This window comes from Ailuropoda melanoleuca, chromosome 10 (genome assembly GCF_002007445.2).
Source record: "Ailuropoda melanoleuca isolate Jingjing chromosome 10, ASM200744v2, whole genome shotgun sequence".
NCBI lineage: Eukaryota > Metazoa > Chordata > Mammalia > Carnivora > Ursidae > Ailuropoda > Ailuropoda melanoleuca.
This window is the reverse complement of record NC_048227.1, coordinates 10,245,475-10,263,141: the sequence shown is the minus strand read 5'-3', so window position 1 is coordinate 10,263,141 and position 17,667 is coordinate 10,245,475.

Genomic DNA, 17,667 nt, shown 5'->3' with positions numbered 1-17,667 from the left:
CCTTTGCCACTATCCCCTGCTCGTGCTCTGTCGCTCTCTCTCTCAAACAAATAAATAAAATCCTTAGGGGAGGGCGGGGAGGTGTCTTATTCACCTTCTACAGGTGGGCTGACCCCTGGAGGCCGGACAGTGGACACCAGCCCGCAGCGAGGTGGGGGGGGAGAAGGTGCCCACCGTGACCACAAGCAGAACTGTTGGGACGGAGGAGTCCGCGCTCACCAAGCATGCCACCTTTGTCCCCATGTTTCCCAGCCTCACTTACAAACAGGCTGGAACCCCGTAAAGGATTTTGGCCAGTGGATTGTGAGCAAAAGTGTCTTGTGTCACGGCCAGGTCAGGGCAGCCAAAGCCAGCATGCCTCGTGCTTCCCTCCCTTCTCCTTCCACAGAGAGCTCGGAGATGACATCTCCTCAGTGTTGTCTCCCTCGGCCTGGCCCCCGAGCGACTCTAGGAGCAGAGGCACCTGTTGCTCTCGCTGGAGATGTAACGAGAGCTGAAAGGAAACGTTTGTTGTCCAAGGTTCTTCTGTAGCAGTGATCAGCAATAGTTATCCAGACCCATGCAACTATGTATCAAGGGCTTTTCTACTTACTTGCAAATATCCCTCATCAGCCTCTACAAACTCCAGCAGGAATATTCAAGTAAATGACCAGTGTCTCCTACAAGCTTTGAACGCTCCGAAGACGTCCCTCTGAACGCTCAGCATCAGCGATTTATGAGACACCTCCCTGCCTAGGGACCCCCCAGATGTCAGCTGTCGCCCAAAGCCAACTGGCTGGCCACCCATTCAATCGCTGAGATTGCACCTAATAAACATTTTATGGACCTGTTCAATTGCACAGCGATGCACGCAATTAACTTCCATCATGGTTTTATTGTGGAAAGATGTTGCAAACTCCACCGTGAAAGCAGGACCATGCGTCAGTTCAGGAAACGTGGCTGCCAAAGCCCGGTGGGGTCCGTCATCAGAGCAGGTGCAGAGCTCTGATGGGCTGCTCATGGCTAATGGGGCTGCTTCTGATCGTGCCCGTGGTCAGCTGGCACTGAGCCTGAGGCTTCATTCTCCCAGCAAAGGTCCTGGACAGGAACCAGCCCCCCTCCCGTCTCTCACATAATATGGGGTAATGTTGAATTCACCCCCAGAGGGATGCATGGGTCATAAAAATTTGGGATGTTCAGCCTTGCTGGCTTAATCCTGTGCCCACGACAGACCCACTTCCTAGACTGCTGTGCAATTTCAATCAGACATCTGTGGGGTGGCATCTATTAATGAATGACAGAGAGAGAGAGAGAAACGGGATTTGGGCCACTGAGAGGCGGAGGGAAAGGGGGAGGGCAGGCCAGCTGGCACCCCCCTCCCCAGTCCAGAGCAGTCGGCATGAGCAGTGTTTCCCCAGCAACAATCTCTGATTGGTCCCCGTCTGTCCACCAGCTGATGTGAGTCCTGACCAGTCTGTCCTCAGTCCCCCCGCTGGGCAGAAACATGTAGAAGAGGCTGGGAGACCCCGCTCAGGCCCCCTCCCCAGGGCTGGCATGGATCTTGAGAAGCTCTAAGCATTGAAGGTGATGATGCCCTACCCATGCCCCAGCCCATCTCTATACAACTCACAAAATGGTATTTCCAAAGGACACTTGATTTTATTAATGCTCAAATTCAAAGGGCTTCTTTCTCGAGCTGATTGCAGAATTCTGGATAAGCTTGTCAGAAGCCAGCTCTTTTCCAGCTCATGTGTGTTTGTGTGCTTTTGTGCTAGTGCAGGAATATGCATATATGTGAGTATGAGACAGCGTGTGTGTCTGTGTGTTCTCCCCAAACTCTCTCCCTCTGCAGAGGGCCCCAGACAGGCAGAGCCTAGGAAACCATTTGGTCTGGGCAGGTGGCTGGAGAGCCAGGAGGACCTACAGGGCGGAAACATGCCAGGCAGAGGGGGTGGAGGGGTGGGGGGTGGAGGCAGGCTGCCTGCGGGAGCTGGACGTGGGGAGGGAGGTCCTGAGGTCTGTCCAGTGAGGGTGCGTCCCCGGGTGTCCCCCCACCCACATCAGGTAAGTGGGGGAGGCAGCACTCAAACCAAGTCTGCCTCACCCTAAAGGCAGTTCTCTGTTTGCTGGGAGCCTCCAGGGAGTAACAGGTCTGCGCAGCGGCAGGACTGAGCAGAGCCTGGGGCTGAGGAAGCCATGTGGGCAGGCAGTGAGAATGCAGAAAAGCAGGAAAGCTCATGATAAAGGCCCTTCAGGCTCTTCCTGGCCAAGGAGCATCTTGGACGGAGGCATGCCAGCAGTCGAGCAGGAGACCCCCATCCCTGGGAAGTGGGGTGGGCAACTGGACCACCATCTTTCGTTTGAAACACTGCAAGATTTCAGACTCCCCTTCCTCCGCATGTGCCAGCAAGCACACAGCCTGTCCATTTCCCGTCTTGCATTTGCCCATCTGCAAAACGGCAGCGATGGGCAATCCGCTCCCAAGACGGAGACCCACAGCCATAAAGCAATGTATTTCTGAAAGTCAGCAAAGTCCTCAGAGCCTCGTGGGTGCTCTGAAAATGCAGCTGTTTAAATGGCCAGGGCGGCCGCCGGAGCGGTTGTTTTCTCCTTGGAGAAAGCGGACTGGTGTTAAATTGGCTGTGGGTGGGTCGTCCCTGCTGCAGGTCATCCTAAGCAAGCCTCATGTTCTCTTTCATTCGCAGTTTGCGGGCATTCTGTGTCATTACCTCTCGTGCTGATATTTGGCACTGACTTCCTGTCCTTTGCATGTGTCCCATTGGCCAGGCCTGGGAATTCAGACCCTTCTCTCCCTCCGGAAGGGTCCGAAGAGGCAGATCTGCCCCCTGGACGGAGGGACGGTCGTTCTCTGCTTTTCCGTCCTGCAGGGCAAGATTCGCACAGGCGGGCTGCGGGCGGCACAATTGGCTCACCGGAGACATGAGACCTCTTGAAAGGAGAGAACGATCTCATTGTGAGGAGCATGTAGGGAAGGACCATTTGCTATCCCCGCCTGGCAGCTGTGAGCCCAGTGCCATTTCCTAGCTCTGTGACATGGCCAAGTTCTTGATCTTCGTAAATGTCCGTGTCCCCTCTATAATATAATGCTCATGGAAGGATTAAAGGCTCTGAACAGGGAGAGCCCTTAGAGCCTGGTACATGCTAAGCTGTCATGTTAGCAATCTGAGGGAGTTTCAGGTGCCCCATCACTAACTCGCCCCCTGGGAGGCCAGCCAGAAGACAGTGTCCCCACCTTTCTGGCATGTAATGGAGTGGTAGCCTTCCCTTGGGCAGTGAGTCTCACACTGAGATATGTGAACCGTAGGGCCTGGTACCCACGGGATAAAGAGGGCACCTCTTCCTGGATCATGCCCGGTGATAAGCCATTTCAAAGCGCTTCTCAAATTTTGACGTACGGGGACAGCTGGTAAACCTAAGAGGATAGGCTACAAGAGCCCTCCCAGGAGACAACTCATCCCAAGGAGAAAGAAGCCAGCTTGACCCAGGTGCTAAGGCTGTTGTATTTTTTATTAGGGCAGGGCTCATGGTTCTGCGTTTCTAACAAGCCCTTGACGATGCCCAAGGGCCCGATCCATAGGCCATGCTTTGAGTAGCGAAGTTTAAATAAAATTAAATAAAGAGTTGTTTTTTTATTTGAGAGAGAAAGAGCATGGCAGAGGGAGAGAGAGAGAGAGAGAGAATCTCAAGCAGGAGCCACACTGAGCACAGAGCCCAATACAGGGCCTGATCCCATGACCTTGAGATCATGACCTGAGCCGAAACCAAGAGTTGGACGCTCAACTGACTATACCACTCAGGCACTCTGATAAATAAATCTTAGAAAAAGAAGGAAGAAGAAAAAGGAGGAGGAGGAGAAAAAGAAGAAGGAGGAGGAGGAGGAGGCACCTGGGTGGCTCAGTCAGTTAAGCGTCTGCCTTCAGTTCAGGTCGTGATCTTGGGGTCCAGGATCAAGTCCCATGTCGGGCTCCCTGCTCAGCGGGGAGTCTGCTTCTCCCTCTCCCTCTGCCCCTCCCTCTGCTCATGCTCTCTCTCTCTCTGTCTCTCAAATAAATAAATAAATCTTTTTTTTAAAAAAGTATACTAAAATGTCTTTAAAAAAGAAGATGAACTCGAGACAACTTAGAGATTAGTGACCTATAAGAGAGATGTAGGGATCAAGTCTGGATTAAGGAGCCACGTAAAAGTGACACCAGTCTCTAAGAGACAAAACACAGGTAAAAATGCAGGGAGGGAGCCGTAAGATCATAAATTCGTGTCACTTTAAGACACCAAGTTTGTGGTGTTTTGTTACAGCAGCTGAAGGAAGCTAACACGCTCAGTAATCAAGAGAAGTGATATTTAGTGTCATATTTTTAAAAATCCAAATTAATGCCCAAAAAATCTATAATGAACAAAATATAATTTTAAATACAGAATTGGTATTACTGATTCTTCCTTTGGCCTCAGGCACGGGACTGCAGCTGACACTGCCAAACGCTTCTCAGCTGCGGTCCCCACCCCAGTGCCTGCTGTCACCCAGCAATGCTGCTGTCACTCCCCCCACCTCTGCTCCCCTACCGAGCGGTCCAGCCCCCGCTGAGAAAGCTGCATGGTGGACGGTGGCNCCAAAAAATCTATAATGAACAAAATATAATTTTAAATACAGAATTGGTATTACTGATTCTTCCTTTGGCCTCAGGCACGGGACTGCAGCTGACACTGCCAAACGCTTCTCAGCTGCGGTCCCCACCCCAGTGCCTGCTGTCACCCAGCAATGCTGCTGTCACTCCCCCCACCTCTGCTCCCCTACCCGGAGCGGTCCAGCCCCCGCTGAGAAAGCTGCATGGTGGACGGTGGCATCTGGGCCCTGACATCACCACCCCTAGCAAAGGCACCTTCCGTCTGAAGTGGTCCAGATGTGGGAACGGAGCTCAGGGGATCACTTGAAATCTAAAGCATGAACACTCTGTATAGCGCAAGACGGGGCCAGGAACCAGACCCTTCCCTAAGTCACAGCCTACCCCCACCACATCTCCCTTCCCTTGCCTCCAAAATAGGACCGAGCAGCCCCAGCCCATGTACCGCCTCCCCAGGAATCACAGCCTCGCCATGGGCCAGCAGGTGTTTCTGGCACAAGCCTCAGCACACGTGAGCCCTGTGGTTTCCAGGACAGTCCTCTGGGAACTTTTGTCCTGTTTTGAGCCCTGTTTGTTTGTTATTGTCTTTGTTCCTTTTTAAAATAGAGCTTGGGGGGGGTGCCTGGGTGGCTCAGTCGGAAGAGCTTGTGACTCTTGATCTCAAGGTTGTGAGTTCAAGCCCCACATTGGGTGCAGAGATTCTTTAAAAAATAAATACAGTCTTTTAAGAAAAATAGAGCTTGAGTAACTTTTCTAGTACTGTCTGGAAAATGCCAAATCTTCAGGGGCAATGGAGATGTATGTGAGGGCTGCAGGAAGCAGACCTCTCCTGAACGAAGCTCCTGGAAGACATATCCTGGCCGTCGAAAGCACAAAATCAAATAAAGAGCTCAGGCATAAGCAGTAAGAGGAAAAACAAACTAATGGAAGGCCTGACCCCGGTAGAACTTGGAGGTAAGTCTAGGTGGCCTTGTTGATATGGTGCTAAGACAATGCAAACTTCCAAATCCTTGAATAAAAATATATGCAATGTGAATAATTTAATGGTATTTTTTTTTTAAATATTAAAGCCCTGTTTAGATCACAACAGCTGGGCAATAAGGAAGAGAAAGGAAAGGAAAACTTATTACAGGGGCACCTGGATGGTTCACCTGGTTGAGTATCTGACTCTTGATCTCAGCTCAGNAGGTAAGTCTAGGTGGCCTTGTTGATATGGTGCTAAGACAATGCAAACTTCTAAATCCTTGAATAAAAATATATGCAATGTGAATAATTTAATGGTATTTTTTTTTTAAATATTAAAGCCCTGTTTAGATCACAACAGCTGGGCAATAAGGAAGAGAAAGGAAAGGAAAACTTATTACAGGGGCACCTGGGTGGTTCACCTGGTTGAATATCTGACTCTTGATCTCAGCTCAGTTCTTGCTCTCAGGGGCGTGAGTTCAAGCCCTGTGTTGGGCTTGGAGCCTACTTAAAAAAAAAATTGAAAAGCTTAGTACATTTTCATTAATCTTGAGAAGAATCAACAGATAGTGTTTCCCTTATAATTTTGAAGGATTAAAAAAATCATAGGTCCATAGCTGGGCAACCATTGGCCAACTTCCAGCAGGAAATATGTCTTAGGACGTAAATATAAAAGCAAGGAAAGCATAAATTCTATGGAAAAATAGTAAAGCAAAGAAAATCACAAGAAAGCATCAACTTCAGAAGATGATAAAACAAGAATGGTATAAAAATATATTCTTCACACACGGTTGAGAAAACAGGTTACAAGAGAAAGTTTACAGAGCATTCATCTCTGGTTAACATTCGAGAGAGATTGTAATGAGAGAGGAAAACCCAGAAGTATACACCTTAAAACACCAATGTAAATAATGGGATCTCGGGGCGTGTGGTGGAATTATGGGTCACTTCTATCCATTTATATATATATATTTCTGTTTTGCTTCAATGTCTGGAAATGAACATGAGAATTCTTTGACCAGGCAATGCTGTGATGGAATGTGTGTGTCCCCCCTCCCCCCAAAAAAATACATATGTTGTAGCCCTAACCTCTAATGTAAAGGTATTTAGAGGTGCAACCATTGGGGAATTACTAGGTTTAGCTGAGGTTGTGTGGGTGGGGTCCCCATGGCGGGATTACTGTCCTTAGAAGAAAAGGCAGCAGAGAGCTAGATTCTCCCTCCGCTCTCTGCCACTTGAGCATACAAGCAGAAGGCTGCTGACTGCAAACCAGGAAGCGGGCTCTTACCAGACCGAGTGGGCAGGCACCTTGATCTTGGACTTCCAGCCTCTGAAACTGTGAGAAATAAACACCCATTGCTTGAGCCACTTGTCTGTGGTATTTGTGACAGCCGCCCAAATGGTCTAAGACAAGGGAAACTCATTGTTTTAAAAGTCAATATGTACTACGTGGGAGAAAAAAAAAAACTGTCGAAACCTCAATCTTATGCAAGGGGATAGAGAAGATGGGGTCCTGCCCATAAGCATTCGCTGTGTGTGCCGGGCTTTGTGCTGGGGGTGGTTTCAGAGGGAGGAGACAGCGACCCTGACGGGTGCTCCTGGGTGCTGAGAGGCAGCTGTTTGAGAAAGGACAGCCCAGTGTGTCATGTAGGGAACAGGAACATGTAGGGAACACTGCAGGCCCAAGGTGGGGCTTGGAGGGCTTCATGGAGGAGGAGACATGTGAGCAGAACCCTAAGATCCCCTCCGAGGCCAAGGAGAGGAGGCCCAGGAACAAGTGTGTGCAGAGGCGTCCAGGCATCACCAGAAGCCAGGGACAGGGTGGAGTCCCTCACATCTGGGAGCCGGGGCACAGGAAGGGAGTAGCAGTGAGTCTTGCCTCTTGAACAATGAGATAATTCGAGAAGCACATGCACCTAGCAGGGTAGCAACAGATCGGCCCTCCTAGTAGCGTGGAGACATGGTCAAGTACAGCAGTGGTCCTCCAGGACCCACAGCCTGGGTTCAAATCCAGGCTCACCTACTTAGTACTGAGTGAAGCCACTTAACTCTATGTGCCTTGGTTTTCCTGTCTGTAAAATGGGGATAATAATCCCAAACTTGCTTCAGTGATTAAACAAGACATATCTATGTCTATTACTTCAAATAAGTGAGATCCAGTTAAACTCAATAAAATGATGATATATTTTAGTAACAATGCCAATGACATAGTAAACAGGAGCTCTGTAGACGTGAGTCATCATTACCGACGTGGGGACTGTGCTGAGCAGTGACATGCCTCACCACATTTATTAGCCCCATTTCACAGGGGAAACTGAGGCACAGAGCAGTTAAGTGCTTTGCTAAGGTCACACAGCTAGCAGGTTGAGAGGAAGGGTCTCAACTGGGGAACCTGACTTTGACCACACTGATACCCGCTTCATCCCTGAGCTTGTCCCCCATCACACCTGCAGAAGGCCGATACCTCTCCTCCAGGAGCCATGATCACTAGACAGACACAACTCATAAATTCACCAAGCATCGGAGAGAGGAGAGCCTCAGACACTATCCACTCTAAAGGCTTTTAGGAGGAGGGTTGGTGACAGTTTAGTGGGGTCGAAGCAACAGTCTGGACAGAGTGAATCCCATGTCCAAAGGTTCAGAGACACTGAATCCACCAGGAAGAGCTGTCTGTGAAATGTAGAATCCCCGGGCTAACTGTAAGCAGCAGGGACAGAATTTAAGGCCGCCAGAGGTAGGTAATCAGACTAGAATGAGCCTGATGACATCAAGGATCTTTCTGTCTGCACTCTCGGTGTGGGGCTTTTTGTGTTTCCCCTCTTGGCCTCATGGTCCCAAGATGGCTGCCACAGCTCCAAACAACATGTCCTCACACAGCTCTGTTAGAAGTAGGATGCAGGAGGCAGTCAGAGCCTAACTGAGCTCTCCCCACACGGCTTTCTCCTTTCATTAGGAAAGAAAATCCTTATCCAGGAGCCCCAGCAGACATTCTCTGACATTGGCCAACCCCATATCAAAAGCCCAATCTTGAACCAATCACTGGGAAAGAAGAATGGGATTGCCATGGCTGATTTAGGTCAATGACAAATATCTCTTAGAGCTAGTCGCAATACCAAGCTCCCTAAGGACCTGGTGACCCACCTTATATGGGGAAAAGGGACAGCACAGCCATCTGGGGAACCACAGTGGGTACTATAGTGAACATGGGACTGGAGGAAGAGCCTGGGCGTGGGCAAGCATGATGTGAAGGCCCTCGGGGCCTGGGGGAGCCCTGGATGGGGAGTCTGGGCCGAGGAAGAAAACCTGCCATATTGGAATCTGGCTCCTAATGCAAGAGCTCCCCCGCCCCCACCGCGGGTCCAAAGTAGTTCACTCTGTGTCCTCTGCACACCCTGTCCTTGCTCCTTTGCTCACCTCCCTCCCCCAGGCCAAGCTGCCTCTCCCCCATAGGGTCGCCTCCCACAGAAACCTCCCCAGACCAGCCAGCACCCTCTAACCTGCCCCATCTAGTCTTCCCAACCCTACCACCTTGCAAGGGGGTTCACATTGGTCACCCCCCCCAATGCATGGCTGCCATGCTGCACCAAGCCTGGTGCTGCCACTGAGAAAGCTAAGCAGGGCAGACACGGGCCCAGCCCCTGTGGACTCCGCCCCTGTGGACCCCAAAGCCTGACAGGAGGGCCAGAGGGGCATGAGTAACCACAGCGTGGCCAGGAAACTGACAGCCATATGTATGGAAATTTCCATATGTTTGGAAATACGTGCACAGAGCACAGAACCAGCTAGCGGCTCAGGATGGGCTTCAGAGAAGAAGGTTTTGAAGCATTTATAGGAGTTCACCTCAGGGCATCCTGGCTGACCAGACACTCCCATTTCACCACTCAGCAGCCAGTGGTTCCAGGCGTTCCTAGGCTTGTGGTTGCCTCCCTCCAGTCTCTGTGTCTGTCTTCGTGTGGCCTTCTGTTCTCCCCCTAGCTCTCTCCCCGGGGTGTCCCTCTGTGTGTGTCCAGAGACACTTGCCATTGGATTTAAGTCCCGCCCAGATCATCTAGGATGACCTCATCTCAAGATCCCTAACTTGATTACATCTGCAAAGACCCTGTTTCCAAATAAACTCATTCACAGGTTCTGGGGGTTAGGATGCAGACATGCATTTGGGGGGACCACCAGGAAACCCACTACAGTGTCACTGGGGAAAAAAAAAACATGATAAAGGGGGATCAAGGGTTTGAGACAGGGACTGGGATTTTAAATGTGGGTCAAGGAGGACTTCATTGATAAAACTGATGGTTTAATGCGGAATTGATGAGAGAAGAGAATAAACCATGCCAGTATCTGGGGGGAAAGCATTCCAGAGAGACAGGCCTGTGCAAAGGCCCTGAGGCAGAGAGTGCCAAGGGTCTTTCAGTAACAGGGAGAAGGTCCATAAGACAGGAGTGAAGTGAGCATGGGGCAGAGAAGTAAAGTCAAAGAATGGTGGCAGGTCGAGGAGGGTTTTGCTTATATACTGAGAGGAGTGGGGACCCACCAGGGGACTCATACCCGACTTCTTCTGCCTCAACCCTCCAAGGGTCATGTCCTCCCCCACCCCCGCCCCTCACCCAGAGCCCCATGTGGGGGTGAACACCTGCCAGGTCCAGGACATTTTCATATATGCTATTTAATTCAACCCTGACAACAACTCTCTGATGAGGTAGGATTAGCCCCATTTCCTGGGTGTGGAAACTGAGGCCCAGAGACAGGAAATGACTTTCTTGCCATAGCTTTAAAACCAGGCTGCAAATCCCCTCAATTCTGGGGCGACCTTAGTAATAAGACTGGTCCGTACGCAACTAATGAAGCATCAAACTTTACATCGGAATCTGGGGATGTACTGTATGGTGATTAACATAATATAATAAAATAAAAAAAAAAAGACTGGTCCGTGAGTAGGGTAGAAGTGAGGCTAGCTTTCTAGAACATTGTCACTGCAGCCCTGAGCTCCCCTGTGATGGATCAGTCTGGCTGCCCTGAGCCCACCACACTTCGCAGAAGCTCAAACTCTTGCTGCCGATGTGTCCACATGGAGAGACATCTCCAGCCGCCCCCCAGCTACCCCATGCCCCCGGGTCCCCAACCTGCCTAAAACAGCTGGAAAGACCCCTCACGCTCAGAGTTGCCTGGCCAAGCACGGTGCTTCCAGAATTCCTGACCCATAGAAATCACGACAGGCTCTAAGTTTGGGGTGATCTGGTCTACGCCACTACATTTTGGGGTTTCTTTGGGTTTCATAGGAGCAGCAACAGAACACAGGTCAAGGTCATGCCGTGGCCAAGCTGAGATTGGAACTTGACCCCATACTGCCTCTTGGATTCACGAGCAGGGAAGGAGAAACCCCAGTTTAAAATGCCAGCCAGAATTTCTAAGTCATTACGGAACATGGGGTCCCATGCCTCAGAGACAGAAAAAGTCTGCCGGGCAAGGGGAGTGGGGGGGGGTAATCGGCAGGAGGACACAGCAGCGTGGACACAGGACGTGTGAGCCGTGGGGGACAAGCCACTCGGGACGAAACACCAAGAACGGCTGTGCGGCTTTGGACTCAAAAGTGGGTTCATAAAGCTGATAAACGTGAGGTAAGTGTGCACGTGTGACCCTGTGAGGGATGGCTGTTTTAATGAGGACAGAAGCTGGGGCAGAGGCGGGAGGGAGCCCCGTTGTCAGGCCCCGAGCTCTGGGTCAGCGTCACTGCCTTTAGAGGGAACCGTGGCAGGGTCAAGGTCTTTGACCCGTGTGTTAATAATCCGTGCCTTCTGTTGAGAAAGGGGTCGCACGTTGCCGGGTCCCCAGCAGGTGGGTGGCAGGTCTAATTGGAAGAGGGGGACAGGGCCGGGCTGCAGGCTGTGCCGCGACAGAAGGCACCTGGTCACGCTCCAGCCAAAAAGGAGAGCCCCACGGGGTGTAAACCAGCTGATTGCTGAGGAGCTCAGGAGATCCCCATTACGCCAGCCCCATGGAGGGCGAGAGAGGGGTGAGGGGGGCCAGCGGGGGCCTCAGCATGCTGCAGCCTGCCCCCCGGCTCACCCCTGGCCTCGGCTGTCTCTCCTTTTCTTAGGATCTCAGGATCGGCCTTCCTGAGGGAAGCTGGGAGCTGGCTGTCTGGAATGTTCTCTGCCTGCCTGAGCCAGCAAAGGTACCTATGGAGTCCGGCCCCGCACTCAAGTCTTGAACTCACTCCTGGAAGGCTCTCTCTAAGCTTGGTTTAGCATCTGCATTAGTTTTCTACTGCTGCTGTAACAAGTTAGCACAAACCTGGTGACTTATAGCAGCAGCCGTTATCATGGAGAACAGATAAATAATGCGTGATCCCAGATGTCCACAGCAGCCCTAGTCACATTAGCCAAGAGGTGGAAACAGCCCACGTGGCTGCCCGCTGATGAATGGGGCAACAGATGTGGTACAACCGTACAGCGGGATTATTATTCGGTCGTTAAAAGGAACGAAGTACAGCTGACACTTGGACAACACAGGAGCCCCTTGGGGGCACTGACCCCCCCAACACACATAGAAAATCCACGTATAACTTTTGACTCTCCCAAAACATACCTGTTACTAGCCTCCTGTCAACTGGTAAGGCTTTGCCGTAACAGAAACAGTTCATTGATGCGTATTTTGGGTGTTATATGGATTATGGACTGTATTTGTCCAATAAAGGAATCTAGAGAAAAGAAAATGCTGTTAAGAAAGTCATAAAAGAGGGGCGCCTGGGTGGCTCAGTCGTTAAACATCTGCCTTCGGCTCAGGGCGTTATCCCGGAGTTCTGGGATCGAGCCCCACGTCAGGCTCTTCCGCTNGATCTGCCCCCTGGATGGAGGGACGGTCGTTCTCTGCTTTTCCGTCCTGCAGGGCAAGATTCGCAGGCGGGCTGCGGGCGGCACAATTGGCTCACCGGAGACATGAGACCTCTTGAAAGGAGAGAACGATCTCATTGTGAGGACCATGTAGGGAAGGACCATTTGCTATCCCTGCCTGGCAGCTGTGAGCCCAATGCCATTTCCTAGCTCTGTGACATGGCCAAGTTCTTGATCTTCGTAAATGTCCGTGTCCCCTCTATAATATAATGCTCATGGAAGGATTAAAGGCTCTGAACAGGGAGAGCCCTTAGAGCCTGGTACATGCTAAGCTGTCATGTTAGCAATCTGAGGGAGTTTCAGGTGCCCCATCACTAACTCGCCCCCTGGGAGGCCAGCCAGAAGAGAGTGTCCCCACCTTTCTGGCATGTAATGGAGTGGTAGCCTTCCCTTGGGCAGTGAGTCTCACACTGAGATATGTGAACCATAGGGCCTGGTACCCACGGGATAAAGAGGGCACCTCTTCCTGGATCATGCTCGGTGATAAGCCATTTCAAAGTGCTTCTCAAATTTTGATGCATGGGGACAGCTGGTAAACCTAAGAGGATAGGCTACAAGAGCCCTCCCAGGAGACAACTCATCCCAAGGGGAAAGAAGCCAGCTTGACCCAGGTGCTAAGGCTGTTGTATTTTTTATTAGGGCAGGGCTCATGGTTCTGCGTTTCTAACAAGCCCTTGACGATGCCCAAGGGCCCGATCCATAGGCCATGCTTTGAGTAGCGAAGTTTAAATAAAATTAAATAAAGAGTTGTTTTTTTATTTGAGAGAGAAAGAGCATGGCAGAGGGAGAGAGAGAGAGAGAGAATCTCAAGCAGGAGCCACACTGAGCACAGAGCCCAATACGGGGCCTGATCCCATGACCTTGAGATCATGACCTGAGCCGAAACCAAGAGTTGGACGCTCAACTGACTATACCACTCAGGCACTCTGATAAATAAATCTTAGAAAAAGAAGGAAGAAGAAAAAGGAGGAGGAGGAGAAAAAGAAGAAGGAGGAGGAGGAGGAGGTACCTGGGTGGCTCAGTCAGTTAAGCGTCTGCCTTCAGTTCAGGTCGTGATCTTGGGGTCCAGGATCAAGTCCCATGTCGGGCTCCCTGCTCAGCGGGGAGTCTGCTTCTCCCTCTCCCTCTGCCCCTCCCTCTGCTCATGCTCTCTCTCTCTCTCTCTCTCAAATAAATAAATAAATCTTTTTTTTTAAAAAGTATACTAAAATGTCTTTAAAAAAGAAGATGAACTCGAGACAACTTAGAGATTAGTGACCTATAAGAGAGATGTAGGGATCAAGTCTGGATTAAGGAGCCACGTAAAAGTGACACCAGTCTCTAAGAGACAAAACACAGGTAAAAATGCAGGGAGGGAGCCGTAAGATCATAAATTCGTGTCACTTTAAGACACCAAGTTTGTGGTGTTTTGTTACAGCAGCTGAAGGAAGCTAACACGCTCAGTAATCAAGAGAAGTGATATTTAGTGTCATATTTTTAAAAATCCAAATTAATGCCAAAAAAATCTATAATGAACAAAATATAATTTTAAATACAGAATTGGTATTACTGATTCTTCCTTTGGCCTCAGGCACGGGACTGCAGCTGACACTGCCAAACGCTTCTCAGCTGCGGTCCCCACCCCAGTGCCTGCTGTCACCCAGCAATGCTGCTGTCACTCCCCCCACCTCTGCTCCCCTACCCGGAGCGGTCCAGCCCCCGCTGAGAAAGCTGCATGGTGGACGGTGGCATCTGGGCCCTGAAATCACCACCCCTAGCAAAGGCACCTTCTCTCTGAAGTGGTCCAGCCGTGGGAACGGAGCTCAGGGGATCACTTGAAATCTAAAGCATGAACACTCTGTACAGCGCAAGGCGGGGCCAGGAACCAGACCTTTCCCTAAGTCACAGCCTACCCCCACCACATCTCCCTTCCCTTGCCTCCAAAATAGGACCGAGCAGCCCCAGCCCATGTACCGCCTCCCCAGGAATCACAGCCTCGCCATGGGCCAGCAGGTGTTTCTGGCACAAGCCTCAGCACACGTGAGCCCTGTGGTTTCCAGGACAGTCCTCTGGGAACTTTTGTCCTGTTTTGAGCCCTGTTTGTTTGTTATTGTCTTTGTTCCTTTTTAAAATAGAGCTTGGGGGGGGTGCCTGGGTGGCTCAGTCGGAAGAGCTTGTGACTCTTGATCTCAAGGTTGTGAGTTCAAGCCCCACATTGGGTGCAGAGATTCTTTAAAAAATAAATACAGTCTTTTAAGAAAAATAGAGCTTGAGTAACNGTCTGGGCCCTGACATCACCACCCCTAGCAAAGGCACCTTCCGTCTGAAGTGGTCCAGATGTGGGAACGGAGCTCAGGGGATCACTTGAAATCTAAAGCATGAACACTCTGTATAGCGCAAGACGGGGCCAGGAACCAGACCCTTCCCTAAGTCACAGCCTACCCCCACCACATCTCCCTTCCCTTGCCTCCAAAATAGGACCGAGCAGCCCCAGCCCATGTACCGCCTCCCCAGGAATCACAGCCTCGCCATGGGCCAGCAGGTGTTTCTGGCACAAGCCTCAGCACACGTGAGCCCTGTGGTTTCCAGGACAGTCCTCTGGGAACTTTTGTCCTGTTTTGAGCCCTGTTTGTTTGTTATTGTCTTTGTTCCTTTTTAAAATAGAGCTTGAGGGGGGTGCCTGGGTGGCTCAGTCGGAAGAGCTTGTGACTCTTGATCTCAAGGTTGTGAGTTCAAGCCCCACATTGGGTGCAGAGATTCTTTAAAAAATAAATACAATCTTTTAAGAAAAATAGAGCTTGAGTAACTTTTCTAGTACTGTCTGGAAAATGCCAAATCTTCAGGGGCAATGGAGATGTATGTGAGGGCTGCAGGAAGCAGACCTCTCCTGAACGAAGCTCCTGGAAGACATATCCTGGCCGTCGAAAGCACAAAATCAAATAAAGAGCTCAGGCATAAGCAGTAAGAGGAAAAACAAACTAATGGAAGGCCTGACCCCGGTAGAACTTGGAGGTAAGTCTAGGTGGCCTTGTTGATATGGTGCTAAGACAATGCAAACTTCCAAATCCTTGAATAAAAATATATACAATGTGAATAATTTAATGGTAATTTTTTTTTAAATCTTAAAGCCCTGTTTAGATCACAACAGCTGGGCAATAAGGAAGAGAAAGGAAAGGAAAACTTATTACAGGGGCACCTGGGTGGTTCACCTGGTTGAATATCTGACTCTTGATCTCAGCTCAGTTCTTGCTCTCAGGGGCGTGAGTTCAAGCCCTGTGTTGGGCTTGGAGCCTACTTAAAAAAAAAATTGAAAAGCTTAGTACATTTTCATTAATCTTGAGAAGAATCAACAGATAGTGTTTCCCTTATAATTTTGAAGGATTAAAAAAAACATAGGTCCATAGCTGGGCAACCATTGGCCAACTTCCAGCAGGAAATATGTCTTAGGACGTAAATATAAAAGCAAGGAAAGCATAAATTCTATGGAAAAATAGTAAAGCAAAGAAAATCACAAGAAAGCATCAACTTCAGAAGATGATAAAACAAGAATGGTATAAAAATATATTCTTCACACACGGTTGAGAAAACAGGTTACAAGAGAAAGTTTACAGAGCATTTCATCTCTGGTTAACATTCGAGAGAGATTGTAATGAGAGAGGAAAACCCAGAAGTATACACCTTAAAACGCCAATGTAAATAATGGGATCTCGGGGCGTGTGGTGGAATTATGGGTCACTTCTATCCATATGTGTGTGTGTGTGTGTGTGTGTGCGTGTGTGTGTGTGTGTTTATTTCTATTTTGCTTCAATGTCTGGAAATGAACGTGAGAATTCTTTGACCAGGCAATGCTGTGATGGAATGTGTGTGTCCTCCCTACCCCCCAAAAAATATATATGTTGTAGCCCTAACCTCTAATGTAAAGGTATTTAGAGGTGCAACCGTTGGGGAATTACTAGGTTTAGCTGAGGTTGTGTGGGTGGGGTCCCCATGGCGGGATTAATGTCCTTAGAAGAAAAGGCAGCAGAGAGCTAGCTTCTGCCTCTGCTCTCTGCCACGTGAGCGTACAAGCAGAAGGCTGCCGACTGCAAACCAGGAAGCGGGCTCTTACCAGACCGAGTCGGCAGGCACCTTGATCTTGGACTTCCAGCCTCTGAAACTGTGAGAAATAAACACCCATTGCTTGAGCCACTTGTCTGTGGTATTTGTGACAGCCGCCCAAATGGTCTAAGACAAGGGAAACTCATTGTTTTAAAAGTCAATATGTACTACTTGGGGGGGGAAAAAAAACACCTGTCAAAACCGCAATCCTATGCAAGGGGATAGAGAAGATGGGGTCCTGCCCATAAGAATTCACTGTGAGTGCCGGGCTTTGTGCTGGGGGTGGTTTCAGAGGGAGGAGACGGCGACCCTGACGGGTGCCCCTGGATGCTGAGAGGCAGCTGTTTGAGAAAGGACAGCCCAGTGTGTCATGTAGGGAACAGGAACATGTAGGGAACACTGCAGGCCCAAGGTGGGGCATGGAGGGCTTCACGGAGGAGGAGACATGTGAGCAGCACCCTAAGATCCCCTCCGAGGCCAAGGAGAGGAGGCCCAGGAACAAGTGTGTGCAGAGGCATCCAGGCATCACCAGAAGCCGGGGACAGGGTGGAGTCCCTCACATCTGGGAGCCGGGGCACGGGAAGGGAGCAGCAGTGAGTCTTGCCTCTTGAACAATGAGATGATTCGGGAAGCACATGCACCTAGCGGGGTAGCAACAGATCGGCCCTCCCAGTAGCGTGGAGACATGGTCAAGTACAGCAGTGGTCCTCCAGGACCCACAGCCTGGGTTCAAATCCAGGCTCACCTACTTAGTACTGAGTGAAGCCACTTAACTCTATGTGCCTTGGTTTTCCTGTCTGTAAAATGGGGATAATAATTCCAAACTTGCTTCAGTGATTAAACAAGACATATCTATGACTATTACTTCAAACAAGTGAGATCCAGTTAAACTCAATAAAATGATGATATATTTTAGTAACAATGCCAATGACATAGTAAACAGGAGCTCTGTAGACGTGAGTCATCATTACCGACGTGGGGACTGTGCTGAGCAGTGACATGCCTCACCACATTTATTAGCCCCATTTCACAGGGGAAACTGAGGCACAGAGCAGTTAAGTGCTTTGCTAAGGTCACACAGCTAGCAGGTTGAGAGGAAGGGTCTCAACTGGGGAACCTGACTT